The sequence below is a fragment of the Cibotium barometz genome, chromosome 33 (assembly GCF_041138505.1).
Source record: "Cibotium barometz isolate CiBa-2024 chromosome 33, ASM4113850v1, whole genome shotgun sequence".
Classification (NCBI taxonomy): domain Eukaryota; kingdom Viridiplantae; phylum Streptophyta; class Polypodiopsida; order Cyatheales; family Cibotiaceae; genus Cibotium; species Cibotium barometz.
Genome location: NC_141078.1, coordinates 50,961,184 through 50,983,023, shown reverse-complemented (window position 1 = coordinate 50,983,023; position 21,840 = coordinate 50,961,184).

The window sequence follows — 21,840 nt, the reverse complement described above, 5'->3', positions numbered from 1 at the left end:
CATGGGAATTCCTCTTTTACCATAAATTAAATCTATTTAAATTTCTTCTTAAAAATTACATAAAAATATCCATTAATTCCATTAAGCTAAAAATTCCACTTTTCTCATTTAAATATTTGAATTCTAATATGGTGGGAATTCCTCTTTCATCATTTAAACTTATCTATACAAAAAGATAAATTTAACTAAGTTTTCTCTTAAAATTTAAATAAAAATCTCCATTAATTCCTTTACACTAGAAATTACACTTTTCTCATTTAAATATTTGAATTCCAATATGGTGGAAATTCCTCTTTCATCATTTAAACTTATCTATGCAAAAAGATAAATTTAACTAAGTTTTCTCTTAAAATTTAAATAAAAATCTCCGTTAATTCCTTTACACTAGGAATTACACTTTCCTCATTTAAATATTTGAATTCCAATATGGTGGGAATTCCTCTTTCATCATTTAAACTTACCTATGCAAAAAGATAAATTTAACTAAATTTTCTCCTAAAATTTAAATAAAAATCTCCATTAATTCCTTTACACTAGGAATTACACTTTCCTCATTTAAATATTTAAATTCCAATATGGTGGGAATTCCTCTTTCATCATTTAAACTTATCTATGCAAAAAGATAAATTTAACTAAAATTCTTCTTTAATTTTTAAATAAAATATACATTATTTTAGCATCACAATTTTTCTCTTACTTCATTGGAATACATGGATTTCCATTGTCATGGGGATTACTCTTTTAACATAAAAATGGATTACTAGAAATTCCTCTTTTTGCTAATTAACTATTTATGCATAAACATAAAAATTAAATTTTCTATGATTATAATGAGAATCATTCAATTAATCTAGGATGATTAATCCTAGAATATGGTAGGAAGTCCTCTTTTTATATTATGAATGAAAATGATTCATGTGTTAATTTTTTAAAAATTTTACCATAGCTCCGCTGTGCTATTACTGATAATTTTCAATAATTTGAAAGCATAAAGTTTAGTAATATCTCTATGATTAGAACAACCATTAATTGGATCAATATCCAATTATGGACTTGATTCTTAATTTTTCCATAAATTAAATAGCATAAAAGCATTAAAAAGCCACTTATTTGGCCTCTAATTCGACAAGCATAGAAATTACTTTTAGATTAGAGAATTGCTTCATGAGAAGCTTCATTTGCATATAGAATAGGTCATAGGAATGACCATTCTTTGGGGGAGAGAGAGAAATGCTTAAAAAACATTATAATTTAAGCATAATGGAAATTTATGTGTTTTATCACTACAGGTCATTAAATAACTTCAATTGTATTCAAAAGCCATTCAATTGAATGCTTCTTAAGCTTGAGAGGGGTTGAGAAGAGAGAATCATTTGGAGATTAAAGAAAAAAGACCATAAACCACATTTTACTTAGATTGCTTGATTCTTTGATCAAAGTAGAGGCCCCCAACCAATCAATTGGTTTGGTACGTTGATGAAGTTTCCAAGGAAGATTGAAGAGAGAGAGAAGCTCCAATCTCTTCAATTTGTAGAGGGTTTTTAGAGGATAATGAAAAATAAGCTTATCTTAGAGTAATACTACCGGCATAGTTTAGTTTCACAGATGAGAATACAAAAGAATGAGGGTCTATTTATAGGTGAGCGAGGCCACTAACTGAGTCCAATTGAGTTCTAGAATTTCTCGCTTCAGTTGGTTGAATTTGGACAAGTTTTGGACCAGTTTGGCTCCCCTTTTGATTTGGTTTGATCTAGGAGAGAGGAGAGATAAAAATATCCTATTATTTTTGAGTTTAAAACTCATCCACACATGTATAGGCGCCTCCTTGAAGGGCCCCCTTCTCCTTACCAATGTGTCAAAAATGAATGATTACTCTAAAATATCTCATTTTTTATTAATACTTCATAATTTTTAACTAATAAATCTAGTACTTAGTCAACTCTTCATCTTATGTGGGCATTTACTTATTTTTGGGTATTTTCTTTTATTCTTTGGATTTATCTTATCCCAACACTTGGATTAATCTTATTGGTCCATAGGAACCTTAATCCAAATTTTTTAGAAAATCTTGACCCTTAGGCTAAGGTCTTCTAAATCATTTTTAATTAATTCCAATTGCATCTTGGAAAATCTATTTTGATTTTCTATTTCAGGGAAATATTTTTTTGATATTTGTAGAATTTATTTATCCAAAAATATCCCAATATTGATTTACCACTCTCTAGAAAATTTTATCTCACTAGGCCAAACAAGGAAAAATAATGTTTTCTTGTATTCAGAAACATAGAATGATTACAAGGGATTGAAGTAGAGGCTTATTTGTTATTCAGGCTGAGGAGGAATCTTACAAGGGTGTAAGGTGTATCATTAAAAGGTTGACTTTTTTTATTCCTACTTACCTTTTTAGGAAAATGCCCATACCCTTTTCATTTTAAATTCAAAAATATTCCTCCCCAAAAAGGAAAATTTGTATTTTCCACTCAACTCCAAAGAAAGAAGAAGAGAAGGAGGCGTGAAAAGCCAGGCTGTGAAAGACCAAGCCGTCAAAAGCCAGGCGTGAAAAGCCAGGCTGTGAAAGACCAAGCCGTGAAAAGGTCCGGCGTGAAAGTGGAGGACGTGAATGGCTTGGGACGTGAAAGGCTTGGCCCGTGAAAAGGTCTGCAAAAAAAATAAAAAATATATTAAAAAAAATCAAATTTAATATTTTGTGGAGTCCGGTTTACGGTGTGAACCATTTTCCTGGTGTTTCATGATGTGAAAGCCTAAGGTTTGACGTGAAAAAAAAAACTGTGATTGCTCATTAAGAAGCATTTAGGCACTTTGACATGGCCACCACAATAGAGGGATTGCCAGGGATTACACACAAGGACTGAACCCAATGGCTGACATTTTCGAGCCATTGAGATCTATGCCGCAAATTCACCTCCCAATATGCCGTTGGCCATGCCTATAACAAGCCTGTTATCGGGTTTTACATCCCCTATGACTTCGATCCCACTGAGCTTTGGTCCCTTGCCTAACATTTCGCAAGTCCTATAAGTACCAACCCTTTCTTGGATACCCACACCTTGGACATACTAACTAGTCTAGGAAGGGGGGTGGCCCAAGGACTCACTCAGTCTCTTCCAACAAGAGCACTCACATTACGGCCTCAATGATTCATACAGAAATATGGCCGTATGAATTTCCAAAATTATGGGCCAACATGACGGAACAACAGACCCTGTTCAATTTATTCAAATGTTTGAACAGAGATGTGAAGCCTTTGGAAATCCCAACTTCCCCACTAAGGTACATGCATTGAACTTATGCTTAGACATCATCGCATTGACGCGACGATCAAGACCAACTTCAAAACCTTGAAATCAGCCTTTATACATGGCTTTTCTAGACAAGGTGATCGGTGGAGTGCAGCAACAGAACTCTATTTAATTGAGCGTCAACCCAATGAATCAATTGGAGATTTTATCCTTTGGATAAAACTCTTGGACTCACATTGTGAGTCATGGGAAAAATTAAACGATGTTCAATTGAAGAGATGTTTCATGATAGGCTTAAAGAATAACAACTTACACAACTTGATCATTGTAACCAATCCGGAAACATTCGATCAATGTTGTAAAGAAACAATACATTTAGATGACAACATGGTAGAAGATGAGCATGCTACGAGGTGTTCCTTATCTAAACCAAGTGAAGCAATGGCAAAAGAAAGATTGATCTCAGAATTGACATTCCCAGAATTTTATGCAACCTTGCTTAAAACCTTACAGCCAACATCTCTACTAAGAGAGGATGAAAACCTTCAAAACCAAACATCCTTAATGCCTCTAAAAGTGAGGAGCGAAATGCCTTGTGTTGAATGTAATCACTACGACCATCCGAATCCTTATTGTGCATACAAGGCACCTGTCCTTCTATACTGCGTATATTGTAAAACCTTTGACCATGATACTAAAAAGTGTCCCGCTTCATCCACAATGGACTCAAAACCTCCATCTCCTGTGCACCAAACAAAAATAGTCCAAAGGGTAGAAATTGCTCACAGGAAGTAGTTGATCAGACACTTCAGTGTTTCTATTATCGTGGACCTCACAAGGTGGTAGACTGCACAGTTTGGAATACTTCCATGCCCATAGTCACTGACACCTTACGACCAATGTGTGAACGATGTGGCATTGATCACATGTTCCAAGATTACCCAGGACGAGTTGCTTTAATGCAACTTGTCTTACAAAATACAACTCTTAACATCTTAAGTGTACAAAACCGGCAACTGGCCACAGTACCATTGAATGTGCTTACATGCTTACAAGCCAAGGTATGACAAACACTCAAAAAGAATGTAAAAAACAACACCTCAACATGGGTAGAAGAAAATGCTTCAAAACAGAACCCAAAAGAGAAAACAAAACCTTCTAAACCCAAGAAAGACAAGGGACAAAAAACTATCGAAACCAAGGTCGAATTAAAAGACAAGGAAAAGGAGCCTGGAAAAGGACATAAACCCAAAAAGCGACATAAACACAAAAGAGCCAAAAGCTATACATGATGCAAAAGCATCCACCTCAAAGACCACCACACAAACCTCGACGCCCATATGTGCGACACAGAATACAAAAACCCAAAAGAAAAATCGATCTCTTCGCATGGGTAAACATAATGAAAAACTAACAAACCAAAGAGAAAGTTAGAGAATGAAACAAGTTCTAGTACATCATTAAGTGAGGATGAAACAAGTTCTTACTCTTCTCGCTCAGTGCACCATATAGACCAATCAAGAAACTAGAACCCACCCAACCACCCCAAATGGATAATGATAATCACATGACATATGTGAAACGCAAAAAGTAAGCTCAGGAGAGCATGCTTAGCTTGGTTGAATGTCTTACAGGGTCACCGATTGTGATTGAGACTCATAATGCCAATCCTAAAAGAGCAACCAAGATTCAAAGCCTAGAAGAGTACCACTTTCCCTTTCAAGAGGAAGACATACTCTCTACAGAAGAGTCATTTGAGATAGATTGTACGAACTATAGGCTTGAGAAAGCATGTGAGGAATTCGATAATTCCCTTACAAGATTAAAACAGTCTCTCAAAACCTCATTTGGAAGGAATGCTCTTCTCTCATTTAATAAAGCCAACATCACATTAGCACTTGCAACTTTAATGGCTCAACCTGAGTTATACAAGGACATAATGAACTACATAAAATAGGACTATGAGGATTCACAAGTTTCCAAACAGCGCTCATTAAGAATCGTCAGAGGGCCTAGTGTGCCACTGTACACATTGGGTACTCTTGAAAAAGCTGAGACCCAAACCGTGAGAATGAAAGTGAATGGGAATATGAAACAGACACAGGATCTAAAGTTGAAACAATAACCGAAACACCCATGGTTCCTTTGGAAGATTCTATCATTGTATGGTTGGATTTCCCTACCACCAGGAAATGATGTTTAGTGCAAACACGCATTCATTAGCCCTCGAGCAAGTCATAACATCATGACAATAGACACTTGGGTGTCATTGGGAAAACCTAAACTCATCCCTACAAGCAATAGTCTTGGAAGAGGAGACAATAGACAAAACATTGAAGTTCTAGGTTCCTTTAGATACACTACTCGAACAATCGATGTGACGATATGGAATTTACATTCCATGTTACCCTAGAATCCCTTGAGTATGATGTCGTATTTGGTGGACCTTGGATAAGTGAATCGTTGTATTCCCTAGATGAATCCATGCAAATAGTCACCTTGAACACTCCTGCAGGCAATGTACAATTGCTTTACGGGAGGAAGAAACCTTGCACGACCTGGAGCTTCCAACATACCTTACTGAAAAGATCCCTAGGATTTTGGTTGGATTGGAAATTTCAAATAAAATCACCATAGCGCAAGTGTTGGAATTAGGGTTGCAGGAATGCACACACAACTTCAAGAAGATGAGGAAGCTTGAGCACAACACAGTAGTGTATTATGAGTGCCAAAAATGAAAGATAACAAGCCCTAGAAGATAATGGGCGTATATACAATGCACGGGGGAAAAAACCTCCTAGTGAGGGAAAAAGTGCCCCGGCGGTCCTAAGTGTGTTCACACACATCAATACTATAATATGGTAACAAATCCCCCCTGGAGTGATGCGGTGAACAAGAGCTAGCACTCATGTATAGGGAAGTGTCTAGCTATGTGGACGAATCCACAAAAGGGAGTAAGCCCAAAGCTTTGCGAAAAGCTTCGAACTTCTCACGAGGCAGAGCCTTTGTGAAAAGGTCTGCAAGGTTATCCTGTGTTGGCACATAAGCCAAACTGATCTCTCCTGCAGAGAGTCTCTCCCTGACATAATGGTAGTGCACCTCAATGTGCTTCGTACGAGCATGGAACACTGGGTTCCGCGCAACTGCCAATGCGCTCTGACTGTCAGTGAAGATGGTGGTGGCAGATGGCTGCCCAACACCCAAATCAGCCATAAGGCGTCTGAGCCACACACACTCAACCGTAGCTGTGAAAGCTGCCCTGTACTCAGCTTCACAACTAGAAGTGGCCATAGTAGGCTGCTTCTTGCTCAACCATGATATGCATGAGCTTCCAAGCATGAAGCAAAAACCACTCGTGGACACGCGTGTGTCATAACAACCAGCCCAGTCAGAATCTGAAAAAGCATGTAAATCTGGCGGCAATGATCCCCCCTTGGGATAAAACAACCCAAGATGCCGAGTACCACTCAAATAGCGAAAGATACGCTTCACTGCCTGCCAATGCTTAATGCCTGGGCTATGCATAAATCTGCTCACCTGTGAGACTGCAAACTGAATGTCTGGCCTCGTAATGCATACATAAATGAGGCAACCAACAGCTGTCTGATAGAGTGTGACATCAAAGTGATCTCCAGCATCATGAAGACTCAACTTCAAACCTGTCTCCATTGGAGTAGCAATAGGCTTGCAGTCTTCAAGGCCAAATCTCCGCAACAATGTTTCAATATACTTTGTCTGACACAAAGCAATACCTCCATCACACTGCTTAAATTGTATCCCCAAATAATGATGCAAATGCCCCAAATCTGACATCTCAAAAGAGGCATTCAAATCAGCCTTAAAATCAGCAATATGACTCTTATTTGGTCCTGTGAGCAGCATGTCATCGACATAGAGAGCAATGATTAGATGTACACCATCCACACGTTTAACATACAAAGTGCTTTCTGTTGGACTATTCTGAAACCCATGTGCAGTCAAATATGCATGTATTTTTTCATACCAAGCTCGTGGAGCTTGCTTTAAACCATATAAAGCCTTTTTTAACCTGCACACTTTGTTTTCCTGCCCTCTTTGAACAAAACCACGAGGCTGCGATACATACACCTCCTCATGCAAATCTCCATTTAAGAACGCAGTCTTTATGTCCAGCTGATGTACATTCCAACCATTATGAGCTGCTAATGCACAGATGCTACGAACAGTGGTCATACGACATGTGGGAGCAAAAGTCTCATCAAAATCAATGCCCTTCTCTTGAGCATAACCTTTTGCAACAAGCCTAGCCTTATGGCGATCCACTGTGCCATCAGGCTTACGCTTCAATTTGTATACCCACTTAGTGCCAATGGCCTTCTTGCCAGGGGGCAAGTCACATAAAGACCATGTACCATTCTTCATAATAGCATCGTATTCTGCTTGCATAGCAGCCATCCAATTTTCTGAACTTTGTGCCTCATCAAATGAAACAGGCTCACTTTCATCGCACATACTAGAAACAGCCAATGCATAACAATCTGACGCATAAGAGGCACCATGAGAGCCAGAACGAGTGCGACTAGACAAAGGGGCATCCAACTTGCTGTCACGCAAAGTCTGCACCAGCCATCTAGGCATATTCCTAGAGCCCTCAATCTCTTGTCTCTCATCCTCAAGTGCATCATGCACATCTGCATCAGATATAGGCTGATCTGTGCCATCATTTAAAACCTGCATAGGCTGAAAAACTGCCTCATGAGGTATTGCACTTGACTGTGCACCACTGAAAAGAGGCAACAATGTATCATAGACATCACGTGAGCTGATATCTGTCTCCTTAGTACATGAAACCAAGGGCTGAACTGCATCTTCCACAAATACAACATCACGGCTAACCAAAATGCGCTTTGTCTGTGGATGATACAAACGATAGCCTTTGCTCTCAGCACTATATCCAACAAAAATACATTTGACAGCTTTGTCATCCAATTTTCTGCGATGTTGCACAGGCACTAATGCATATGCCAGGCAACCAAAAACACGTAAATGGCCAACAGATGGCTTGCGGCCATGCCAAGCCTCATATGGAGTGACAACCTGTAATGCTTTGGTGGGACACCTGTTTAGTACATAAGTGGCACACATGACAGCCTCAAGCCAAAAACCATGTGGTAGACTTTGACTCTTAACCATACATCTTGCCATTTCCATGAGAGACCTGTTTTTTCTCTCAGCCACACCATTTTGCTGTGGTGTATACGGCACTGTACATTGGTGTTTTATCCCACGCTCAGCCAGAAATGCATTAAATTCTGAAGACATATACTCCCCCCCTCGATCTGAACGGAGGGTGCCCATCTTACTTTCTGACACATTTTCAGCCATAACCAAAAACTGTTTGAAGCACAAAAACACTTCGGACTTTGCCTTCAAAGGATATACCCATGCATGCCTGGTAAAATCATCAATGAAAGTCACGAAGTAAAGGTAGTTTCCAAATGATGGAGTTTGCATGGGACCACAAACATCACTGTGAACAAGCTGCAATCTGCGTTCAGCTCTCACTGATCCATCTTTGGGAAAGGAAGCACGCTGCATTTTACCCAATATGCAGCCCTCACAAACATGCTTGACAGGTGCCTCAAGCTTAGGCAAAGAAGACACCATTTCAGATTTCTGCAGGCGCAGCAAACTTGCAAAATTCAGATGACCAAAACGTGCATGCCACAGTTTTGCATTTGAAATAGCCTGCGTATCCATAATAGCACATGCTGAATCCTCTACACATTTGCCATCCATATTGAGCTTATACAGCCCTCGACATAGTGAACCAGATGCTACAATGATGTCACCACAAGAGAGATCATGAACAGTACATCTGTCATCCACAAATTTTACAACCAAACCTGTTTTGGCAAATGCGGAGACTGACAGCAGATTCTTTTTGATCCCTGGCACATACAATGCATCAAAAAGTGTAAAGGTGTTGCCATTTGCAACATTCAGCACAATCTGTCCAACTCCTTTAACGGGATAAGAGGAGTTATTGGCACAAGTGACAGTATTCCCTGTGGGAGCAGACTCAAGGAAAGTGAATAAACTGCGCTGCGAGGTGATATGCTTAGTGGCACCACTATCAAAGTACCATACATCTGAATCTACTGCAGACATACATGTGTCATGCAAAGATGGGTCATAACTGCACTGCGCATTGAATGCCCATTCTGTATCTAGCACAACATTAGCAGATTCATTGTTAGAAGGAGAGGCATCTGCAACAGCCATACCAGCCTCTTTCTTCTTAGCCTCTTTCGCAGCCAGCTTAGGACACGCTTTGATGACATGATCATTTCCCTTACAGTACTTGCAAAATGTCTTCTGTTTGTCACCCTTCTTCTCATCTTTGTCTTCCTTCTTTGGTTGCGCAGCATTTGCAGATTTCTGCTTACTAGAAGAAAAGCCAGCTTTACCTTTCCCGCTTCTCTGACTAGCACCGAAAGCTTGATCTGCGACACGCATACTATTCCTGTTTTGCCTTGACTGGTCTTCTTGCAGCAAAACAGAAACTAACTCCTCAAATGATAAGGCATTGGGATTGCCTTTCATCATCAAGCGAAGAGTGGAAGCAAAACCCTGATAAGAATCTGGTAGACCATTCAAAACAGTCTGCACAAGTGAACTGTCTGACAGGATTTCATCTGCAGAAATGAGCTGCTCTTTGAAATCCTTGATCTTTGTCAAAAAGCTATCCATAGAATCACCTTCGTTCATATGCTCATTCTCCAACTGTTTTCGGAGATAAGCAACACGAGCCTCATTTCTTGCCTGATACAATGTGGCAAGTACATCCCAAGCATCCTTAGAAGTCCTGCAGGAGCGAATATGTGGGATAATGGTACGTTTGACAGACAGCGCAATCAAGGCATGAGCCTGCGCATCTCTACCATCCCAACGAATCTGCTCTGCTGAAAGTGGTGGTTCCCGAACAGCTGCTACAGCACTTGTGCCTGCACCATCATCAACAGTACCTGTTTCTGATGTGTTTGCAGCATTCCCAGCCACAATAGGACGTGCATCAATACCCTGCACAATGTTCCATAACCCCTTTGCTACCAATACATGTCGCATCATATATGCCCACAATGGATAGTTGGTGCCATCCAACTTATCCTCAGCAGCCAACATGCGGAATACATCATTGTTGTCAGCCATGGCCAATGACTGTACTACTAGATGTAAATGCTGTCTGTAAGAGGTAAACCTGTATAAAATCGACCTGTGCTATGCAGCACAGCCCAAAACAGACGAATGGGCACCTGTCCTGCAGATTTTAATCTTGACAGAAAATCTGCACAGTAGGACGATTTTGCCTGCGCAGTACTTGGAATGCAAAAACGGAGGGCGAAATGACTTCAGATCAAAATTCTGAAACGACCAAGCCCTACGGGCTCTCCCACGGCATATACTAACCTGCAGACGCTCGTGAAACCTCGTTGCAATCGGAGGAGATGAAGCGGCAGGTGCCGGTGATGCTGCCCGGGAGGAGGAAGCCTGCTCTGATACCAATTGTTGGAATTAGGGTTGCAGGAATGCACACACAACTTCAAGAAGATGAGGAAGCTTGAGCACAACACAGTAGTGTATTATGAGTGCCAAAAATGAAAGATAACAAGCCCTAGAAGATAATGGGCGTATATACAATGCACGGGGGAAAAAACCTCCTAGTGAGGGAAAAAGTGCCCCGGCGGTCCTAAGTGTGTTCACACACATCACTACTATAATATGGTAACAGCAAGCACAACTTTATCTAACACGAAAACACAATCTCATAACCCTCGAGCTACGGGATTTGTTAGGTCAACCAACACTCATGGCACATCCTGAAAGGATTAACTTTACACAAGACTTGAACATGCCATGTTTGGGGTACTTTGAACATACAATGTATATTGAAACTAACCCCCTCACTTGCAAGTTTTTGTGGTTAAGTATGTGTTGGAAGCAAATTTGATCTTGGGGCATAAATGGACTGTTGCTGCCCAAGCACCACTGTGCCTTGCTAGTGATAGAGTCATCATGATGGTCAACGACAAAAAGTTGACAATGCGATACTGCCAGGAAGAGTATCCAACTTTAATGGATATCTATGATGTTGAATGCAAAAGGATACAAGCCTCTTCCACAAAAGCCCCACTACATAATGACCTACCATCTGTATCAACAACCAACTCTGATAAAGCCTCTGCTCCTTCAACCCCATCCTCACCTACTACGAAGTTCAATGCCAAAACCTCGCAATCAACAACTATTCCTGAAGAAGTTCCCAAAGCCCAACCATCTATCTCTAACAAGGAACTCAAAGGAAAGACACCGGAGCCTATGCATCTTCATTCGACAAACCTCAACAAAGGAGACAACCATATGCTCAAAGGCCTCGTCATCGACATCCACTCCACAAGAGACTCTAATCTCATCATCAACAATGCCCATGAGTCTCAAACGTGGAGCCTCAGTGCTAACCAAAATCAAGGAGGGCCCTAAACATTCCACATCAGCCCTAAAGAAAACCCCACCAAGACTCCCACAATCACGATATCTTAATAGTATCAAAATGTGGGTGTGGAGAAGCAGCTACTTGTAGCTGAAGGCTACTATGAAGTTGCCAATCAAATTTGGGTGCCTTAACAGTCAAAACCTCTTCCTCAACGTAGCACCTAGAGGCTAAGGACGAAGAAGAGTACTCCACAACACCGTCCACAAAAGCCTATGCGAGTTCCTCAAAGAACTCCACCAATGCAACAAGTGTGGGTACCAAAAACACTGCTGCAAGCACAAGGGTCTACCAAAGAAATACCAAAGCTTGGGTCCCCAAGCGCATCACAAAGTCCCCTAAGCTTGCACAAAGAAGAAATCCTCAACACCAAGCACATCGGCCACCAAATTACAGTTTCCGTCTCAAAGATGGGTGCCTGTGCATGTACTTTAACAACAAGGATACTATGATGGTAATTCCATCATATGAGTGCCAAAATTGAACAATGTGAAGAAAATCTCACCCCCGACTTGAACCCCAATAACTTCACCTAAAGCTCGACAAGAATGGAGGCCTAAGCAATAGCAAGCAAATCACTCAACCACTCTCATGCATTCAGCACCAACATAAGAGCTTGTCTGTTCAAGCAAACAATCAACAATCTTTCCTATTGCCTCAACATCATTTTAGCAACAAAATTAAGAATCAATACAGAGACTTAGGAGCACATCAACAACAAAATAACAATGCTCTTGTCACCCCTCTAGAAGTGAGAAATTAGCGCACAAGAAGCTGTTGCTTGTAAATCATGACCTAGATGACCCATAAAATAAAATAAAAACCTCGAGATCAAAACTTGCAAATTCACGGAATTCCATCTCACAGAATTACAATTCACGGAGTTCCATCTCACGGGGTTAAGAACCTGCACTTTCATGATTTAAGCCCCATCACGGATTAAGCCATATCACACAATAGCCACTATATATTTGTTAAGCTTATTGCTTACTATTCTTTTGGCTAAATTAATGTAGTAGCTGCTCCATGAGTACGTACACATACTCATGCACTGGATAACATTTGCACCAAAGCCTCACCATCGGCAACTTCTAGGTACATCTCTGGATAGTGGGGCCATGGTGAGCGAAATCTTGGTCAATGGTACAACCCATCGCCTGGAATTTTCCTTCAAATTACAAATCTCTCCAAACGATGCCACCATCTTCACAAATCAATGATCTTCAATCCTTAGTGAAAATATCTATATTAGCCTCGCAAGTCAACATAATTCTTTCAATCATCACCAACAAGTAGCTACTTCAACACAGAGCAGTTCAATAAGAGTCTATATGACTTAATTCTTGTACTTCATGTAAATCTTCTTCATAAAAGCACTTAAATATACATAAAAACATAAAAAGCACATGGATAGAAGAAGACAGGATCACATCATACTCAACAACATTTCACAAGAATCCTGCCACAAAGGGACATCATCACAAGACAAATGATGAATGTTGCTTCAATGAATCAAATAAGGAACTGAGAATCACCATCTCGTTCTGATGATTAAGTCTACGTTCCTCCGGATCCTTCTCTCTCTTCTCTCCCATTATTAACATCTCTTAGTATCCCCACTAACAAAAATCACATGTAACCTTGCCGATGATTGCCAAAAACAAATTGAGCAAAAAAAAAGACACACAAATATAAAAATGCAATCATTCGCAAAAATCCCCACCTCCCAAACACCCTGTTAGGAATTCCCAATACTACACAACTAACCTCTTCATTCATTAACTAGCTTTTCTTATTCCTTCCGGAGGAACAAAGACTATTGAATGTCATTCAATATCAAAGCCATCGACAAAGCTTGTTCATTCTCCCCACACAAAGGTCTTCACTCAACGCGTTTACGCGGACATGATTGCCATCAAGAAGGGGGGAATGTTAATCCAATTCTAGGATTAACAAGAGCTACCGCCATTATCTTACATTAAGGAGACATGGTAGATACACCAAAGGGTCATACATTCAAGATATGAAGCAATAGTGTCCAAAGCTACAACTTGGACGGGCACCCGTAATGGTGCGACGGAGTATTTATGGCAATTCTCGCTTCAAGAGCGTGTGGTAGCAAGTTAGGATGATGTCCTAAGTGATATACCTCATGGATATATTATGAGAGTAGTCATTGTAATAGCATTAGGCCTCTTATGAGCCTAAAGTGCCCGGTCGGCCACAATTCAAGTGAGTGTGAACACTTATGGCCATGTATATAAGTGAATTTCTCTCATAATACAACATACTCTCCCATTGTGCAGTTGAGTCTTGCTCTTGCTAATCTCTCTCCCTAATGCATGCTAGTGAGTGTGTGTGAGTAAAGGGAGGTGAGAGGAGGGACGAGGACCCATAGTGCAACGCGACGGTGTGACAACAATCGCGGGGGGAGACAAGGTGGAATTGCTTCTCAAGGAGTTCTAGAGCTTGGAGACCTCAAGGGTTACGAGATCGGCCATTGGAAAGATCCTCATCATTACGACAGTTGCAGTTTACTAGGTAATCTCTTTTTGGATATGTTTCAAAGAGGGTTGGGGTGAGCCATAACATGAGTGTCCCCGTGGCCACTCTAGAGTTGGTGTTCGAATCCAGAAGCTCTGGTGGTGGCGGGTGGCTACATGTATCCCATGGCATTACATGACTGGTCTGATACCCTAGATTGTTGTCTTGCCATTCCACTGAGAGGAAAAATCAGCGAGAGAAACAGTGACACAAGGGCACATTTAAACATTAAAAAAACTAGTGGGAATAGAGAATAAGAAATAATAGGTCTACCTTAAGGCAGCATTGCAAATTCGATGACACTAATAAGCAAACCATGGGCTACATCTGCTCATTTGGCTGTTGTTTGAATGTTACCAAAGTGAGGAACGAAAGCAATCACTAGCCAAGGTTGTCAATCTCCTCACCCTTAGGACTAACTCCCGATTATCACCACTAACAACTTCTATCTTTTAACTAGCCTTCCCTATTCCTCAGGGGGGAATAATGACATTAATGTTCTAGTTGAGTGCATCTATAATGACATCAACTAGCAAGCTTCTTCACTAGCTTCCACCACTCTCATACATATATGTCATTTGATCCCAAGGACGAGATTGACAGGAAGTATGTTCACTACATTGGTTAACATGGTTCCTGCTGCTAAACCACTTTGATTAAGATGGTGATTAATAAGGTTTCACTCACCTATCCAACCATAAGGCCTACCATAACGTGCTTTGCCATTATGAAAGTCTAATTTTTTGTAAGATGGGATTGGAATCTATATAAAGCAGCCTTACCTTGTGCTTAATGCCAAATAGGGAAGTCACATACTTGTTTATATACTTGCTAAAGGCTAAAAATAGTGGCCTTGGACCATTTTTAAGTTATGGTCAACCAAGTGCAAACATTAGCTGTTTGTATATAGGTCAATTTTAACATTAAGCAATACATTTATTCCCTTACAATATAATTCTTGTGAGCTCTCTTCCCTCTTCTCCCTACTCTCTTGCATCGTGACTTCTATTGTATCTTTACATAGCTTGATGGATGCATGCTTAGATAGGTTTGATTGTGGAATCTCTCTTCCATAAGCTTCCCCTCTCCTTCCACCACTTGCAAGATTAATCAATGGTGTGAACAACCTTTTAGTGATCATCAAGGTGATTGAATCTCTACCTTTATTCCCATATCCATGGAAGCTCTCTAGTGTGGTTATGGGGAGAGGATACAAAAGACATGCTAGTGCACTCACACAAGAAGTTGCCTCTTGCACCTCTATGGCAAAGTACCCAACGATACATGTTTTGACATAGGCAAGGTAAGCTCTTGACTTGAACATATTTGGTGCCACCCCCAAGGATTAGCCTAAGACTTAGCTCCAATTTCCATCCATTCCTAGCTATTGGGTTCACCCAGCATCACTCGATGTTGAGTAAGGTGTCATACTTCAAAAAATATTAAGCTTTAGAGTCTTGGATGCATTTGACTTTGATGTTTTTTAAAGCTTGTTTTGTATACATTTAGACATTCTAATTGCATTTGATTTTGATGTTTTTTAAAGCTTGTTTTGTATACATTTAGACATTCTAATTGCAAATTAAAAATGAGAAACCCTAATGTTATGGCTATTTACATGATGTTTAACCCTACCAAGAGGCTTGGATTTAGCTATATGGAGCCAAGAGGTTGTACTTAAAAATTATGATTAGGAGTGTCATCCACTCTAAAAAAATTAGCTACAAGATCCAATTGTGTGGATTAGGGTTTGGAAGTTAGTTTCTTTTTGTTGTTCATGGATTGTTTGCAATCGGTAACATTAGAGAATATAAAATCAACTAAAAACAACCATTAAACATTCAATCACTTGCATAAACCCTCTTAAATAGGATTAGGAATATTAAAACTCCTCATTAAGTCCAAGAAACCTAAAAAACTAGGCCCAAACAACTCTCGGGTTGTTGGAGACATGAACCCATAATCACGTAAAAATCAGACGTAACATGAGATGTGACATGAAACCAACGAGATGTGACATGGAAAATCATTGAGACATGAAGTGGAACCAATAAGACACGACTTGAAACCAACGAGACATGATGTGAAACTCGTAAGACATGATGTGAAACTAGTGAGATGTGATGTGAAACCTGCTAGATGTGACATGAAACCTACAAGACATGAGGTGATCCTAAGGGTAGATGCACCTAATATTGTATCGAGTGATTTAAACCACCTTAAAGACTTGTAAGGTCATACCTACCCATATCTCAAGAAGATTTTCTTGTCATAAAATCTATACCAACCTCAATTTCCAAGGAAAATTCTTATCCTTTTCAACAATCGAGCATAAAGATTTGATTATTGCTTACCAACCCTATCTCGCAAGCCTCCCCTCCCCCACTGGACCCCAATCCATGCCCTCCACACTTGTCGGCGGCATCACCCTCATCACAGCTCGTAGTGCACACACCCCTCCCCCTAAATGGCCTTTTGTCATGTTTAAGAGTCAATCATTAAAGTTAGGCCTTTGATTGTTTTAATGGGTTTCTTTTTGTGATTCTGTCAAATACATATTTCTCTTGTGGGTGAGCCAAAGCGGTGGATCTGGCTGTGCAATATAAGGAACATTTTCTTTTACAAGAGGGGGACTTTGTGCAGGAGCAACTTCTTGCAGGACGGGGACTTTTGTTGAACCTCCTTCTCTCTTCTCTCTTCCCTCTCTCTCTCTTCTTTGTCTCTGTGTGTGTCTCAAATTTTCTTTGGGGTTTTTAATTTTGAGTGTTGGTATCACTAAAAGTAGGATGCATAATGGTTGTGTCTGATAATTTCCATAAAAGGTTTCCATGAGGAAAGAAACATCGTGTTGTTGTTACATGACAACCTACTATGCTAGTGTAGTAATGTTTATGTGTGTGTTACACTTCTATTATATTTAGACAAATTATTTGATATATATATATGTATATATATATATTCAGACAAATTATTTGATATGTATTAAACAACCTTAGAACATGAGTTCCTCCCACCCCCTCCTTCTCTTCCTTCTCTCTCTCCCTCCCTCTACTCATTGATGAGTGAACCCTTTGAGGCTTTTTTTAATTATCAATAATTATATATATATTAACTTATAAATTATCCAGAACCTGCAGTACAACCAAGTAAAATCTAAACTATTGATATTTACAAATCATTTCTGTCTTCGTTTAGAATTTTACACAGAAAATCCCATCTCTCCTCCTCCATAAAAAACAAGACTGCTCCCAAGATACCTGATACCCCAGCAGGATGCTAGCCTCCACCATTGCTTATGTGTAGTGCATTTATGAGGGGATTGTTTTTCCAACATTCCCCCCTTCTTATACCAAATCTTGACAGTCGGTCTGATTCCCACAGGGTTTTCTAAAAAGGCAACGAAAGTATGATCAGCCTGCTTTACTTTACGGTACCACCTTTGAGTTCTTGGTCCAAATTTGGGAGGTCTCTTCTTCCCTTCCCAATACCTCACCTGCAGACATACAAATCAACATTAGGAACTTACTCCTAGTATGTTTAAAGCTCCACCAAACCTTGGGTAGGACTCAGATGACATTCCTTTGCAGATTCAGTATCAGCATATCCAGCTCAATGCACCTCATCTTATTCACATTGCATACAGACTAGCACATGCACACACACTTATGCATCAAGTCTAACTCTTGCAAGCCAGTACATAAAACCTTCATAAACACAATGGCATTCTTGTTAGACCAGATTTCCCACAAAATGCAAGCTCTGATGATATTAAAAAGCAAACCAATATGTTCATCAATAAAGGACCATTTACCCAAGATCCAATCCCCTAGAATGTTTGAATGCCCAAGCTCTTCTCAATCCATTTTGATAGCTTGGACAAGGTTCCTCTGATTGCTTGGCAGTCCCAAAACACATGTTTACCATCTTCAAGTGATGACCTGCACCACCTAGGACAAATACCACTAGAGATATTTCTCTTTTGAAGTTTGGAGCCAATAGGCAATTCCCACATACATACCTTCCACATAAAGACCTGCAATTTCTTAGGAATTTGGCTATCCCAAAGGAGTTTCCACCTCTTTTTCCAATTGGGGAGGCTTCAATTGACTTTTTAAATTTTATTGCAATACACCACATTGGTATCCCCCTTTATTGCAATACACCACATTGGTATCCCCCTTTATTGCAATAGTATCCCCCTTTGTCATTAGTGAGTACAATTCTCTGGTTTTGCCATCCTTTAGCTTGATACCATTAAGCCAAGCCCAATCTTTAATCCAGGCTGAAACATCAGTAGCAGTAGAGCATAGCTCTCTTTGAGTCAGATCTAATACTACCTGGGCTACGAGATTTGAGGACATTAATAAGTGTCATGAAAAGGCACTATAAAGGTTGTACATTATGAGATATTGGCCACCCAAGGCCTAGTGAGTAAGTTTTGGGCGCCCAAGTGTTAATAAGGGCCAATTGTATATAAGGCATTTTCTCATAAAAGACACAATCCCCTTTATGCTATTGAGAGCTATCCCCTTGTGATTTAAGAGAGAGACTGAGGCGTGAGAGCATTCTAGCATTGTGGCTCTTTCATGCTTGTGTACTTATGCTTGTATGAGAGAGCGAGAGAGAATGTGATTGGTCTATGTGATGGTGTGAGCGACTCCACAATGACAGTGTGGAGGTGGGGCTTGGAGTTTGGAGCTTGACAAGCGAACTTGGAGGCCTCAAGTGACTCGAGATTGAAGCATTGGTAAGTACCCCATGACGGTTATGATTTATTGCTCATCCATTAAGTGAATGTGTAGAGTTCCCTCTTGGAGGTATGGTAGCCCATATGTGATGGTGTGAGCGACTCCACAGTGTGACAGTGTGGAGGTGGAGCTTGGAGTTTGGAGCTTGACAAGTGAACTTGGAGGCCTCAAGGGATTCGAGATCGAAGCATTGGTAAGTACCCCATGACGGTTGTGATTTATTGCTCATCCATTAGGTGAATGTGTAGAGTTCAGTCCAATCACGAGGAAAAGAACTTGAATTTGTTACAGGTAGAAGTGAGGGAGAAATTCTGAACTTGGAACCCATCAACCAAAGAAGAAGAGGGTAACCTAGCTAACATGGCTGTAGAAGTAGAGGACCGGCTCTATACCAAAAATGATATTGAGCTAATGATCAGTAACCCTACATTCTTGCAAGACATGGAGCTCTTAATTACACAAAGACGCATAGAGGTGACTAATGGGGAATCCCACCCGGGTACAACAACTGGACCATTCCATGAACTCGAGATACCTAGAAGAGCCAATACTACAGGCAGGGGACGAGGTCTAGGAAGGGGGGGGAGAAATTCCCCAAAGGCTTAGAAACGATCCAGCCATGGACCTTAATGTGGCCCCACAAGGGTAGACCTGTTAAATATGGCAGCAGAGATGGGCTGGGGGATGGTCAGGGAACTAAGCTCTACTCTAGAACCCCGACCTTCCCAGATGAAACCCCATATCATTTCAAAACTTGTCCAAAAGTTCTCTGGGAACGGGGATCCTATCCATGTAGAGATTTTTGAATCCACATGTGAAACCTGCGGATCGGTCAATGATGTGACAATGATACATGCCTTCTCACTGACCTAAGAGGGAAAAGCTCATCAGTGGTTTCGAACCCTTAAGCCTAAGAGGAGGATAAGGAGAGGAGGATAAGGTAAACTGCACAAGGTTAAAGAATATTTTTGTGCTCAGTTTTGCCCACAGTGGTGGTGACAGATGGAGCCCTGTGGCACAGTTACATAACATCAAACAAAAGGAAGATGAGTCGATGAGAGATTATGTCTCTCGTCTGAAGCACTTAAATTCAAGGTGCAAACTCCGGAAAAGGTTGACAGATGATCAATTGTTTCCTTGTTTCCGGAGAGGGGTTAGAGACCATAAAATGCATGATTACCTGCTGCTGGTACTAGCCCGACCAGCTACTCTTGATGCATGCCGTAAATTGGCAATCGAATATGAAGATAATATGTTAGAATTGCCACAACCCGAAGATGTTAAAACATCTTTAGCAAACATGACTTCGCGTTGTCGTGCCACAGCACGTCTATGGTGTGAAACCATGCATGTGAGGCTATTAAATGCAAATCCAGATGCATGGGATTAAGTGCCTGTGTACATATGGATGTATGGCGTGTGGAGGGTTTTGCTTTTGAGGGCGTCGCCAGGTGTACAGGTGAAATGGTTTGGTGTTGAGCTTGTTACAAGCCTGTTCGGAATATGGTTGGATGGAGGTGGTTTTAGCTGTTTGGTCGCCTTGAATTGTGTGCACATCCAAGAAATGAGTGGACACTTGCAGATTGCATTTGAAAGTGTGGGAAGTGGGGAGCAATTAATATTGGTGTTGCCTTTGCTTTGGTGTGAAAAGAAGCATATTGGGGTGGCCATCTTAGGCAAAATAATATATATATATATATATATAATATTAAGTGGCAAGGGGGGACGTGGAGGTTCTGGAGGCGGCCAGCACAGACATCTCGAAGGGTGACGGCCTCCAGAAGGTTGGCGGGGGGATTCTGCAGAAGAAAAAGCGGACGAGCAGCAGCAGATATACGGGGGGGAAGACTCTCTGCACAGGGGAGATATACACAAGAGGGCCGCTTCTGGACAAAAAAGTGCTGGGTGGAGCAAGTAGGGGGTATGATCACCTTGCAGAAGAGCGGCAGATGCAGAGGTATGGGGCCCCGTGTGTGTGGCTGTGATTAGCTGCAGCCACAAGCGTAGAGGATGATGGGCGAAGGAACCGCCGTGTGAAGAATCGGAAAAAAGGTGCTGCTGTGTGTGCAGCCGGGAGTGTGTGCAGTGGTGGAGGCTCTCTGGCGCAGCTGAGGAACGCAGAGTGTGGTAGCTGCAGGCGTGAGAGCAGGTGGGCGCAGCACGCAAGCACAGAGAGAGTGAGAGAAGGCTCCGTGTGAAGGGAGTGTGGAGTACGGGGGCTCGGATCGAACTGCAGAAGAAGTCGGCAGGGGAGCCGCCATGCTGCAACCAGAGAAAGGCAACTGGCTCCCGTGTGAAGAGCAGCGCAGCTGCTGACTGAGAAGGCCAAAGGGAAGACAACAAGCGTGGTGGAGTAGCCGACTGAAGGGTTGGTGCAGTAGACAGAGGCGTGAAGAAAGGAGCATAGCCGCCTTGTATGACTGAGAGCCGCCTGGGGGTCATTCTGAAGGAAGCCGCCTGACGGAGATTAGCTTGAACTGTGAGAGAAGGAACCTGCTGCTGTACCATTCAAGAAGAAGCTCAATTGTGCATCATGATAGAAATCGGGCTTGGGAAGAGCTGTACATCGCACTGTCGTGTCTGAGAAGAAGTGCTGCAACCATTGAAGACTTTGGTGTGATCGTGGGCATGAAAGAGTTGCAGCTGGGAATGAAGGGGAAACACTGCTGAAATCACGCTGTATACCATAGAGAGAGAAAGCAAAGGATTGATGAGTAAAACATTTCCAAGGTGAGTTTGAGGTTTGTTGCCAGGGCTC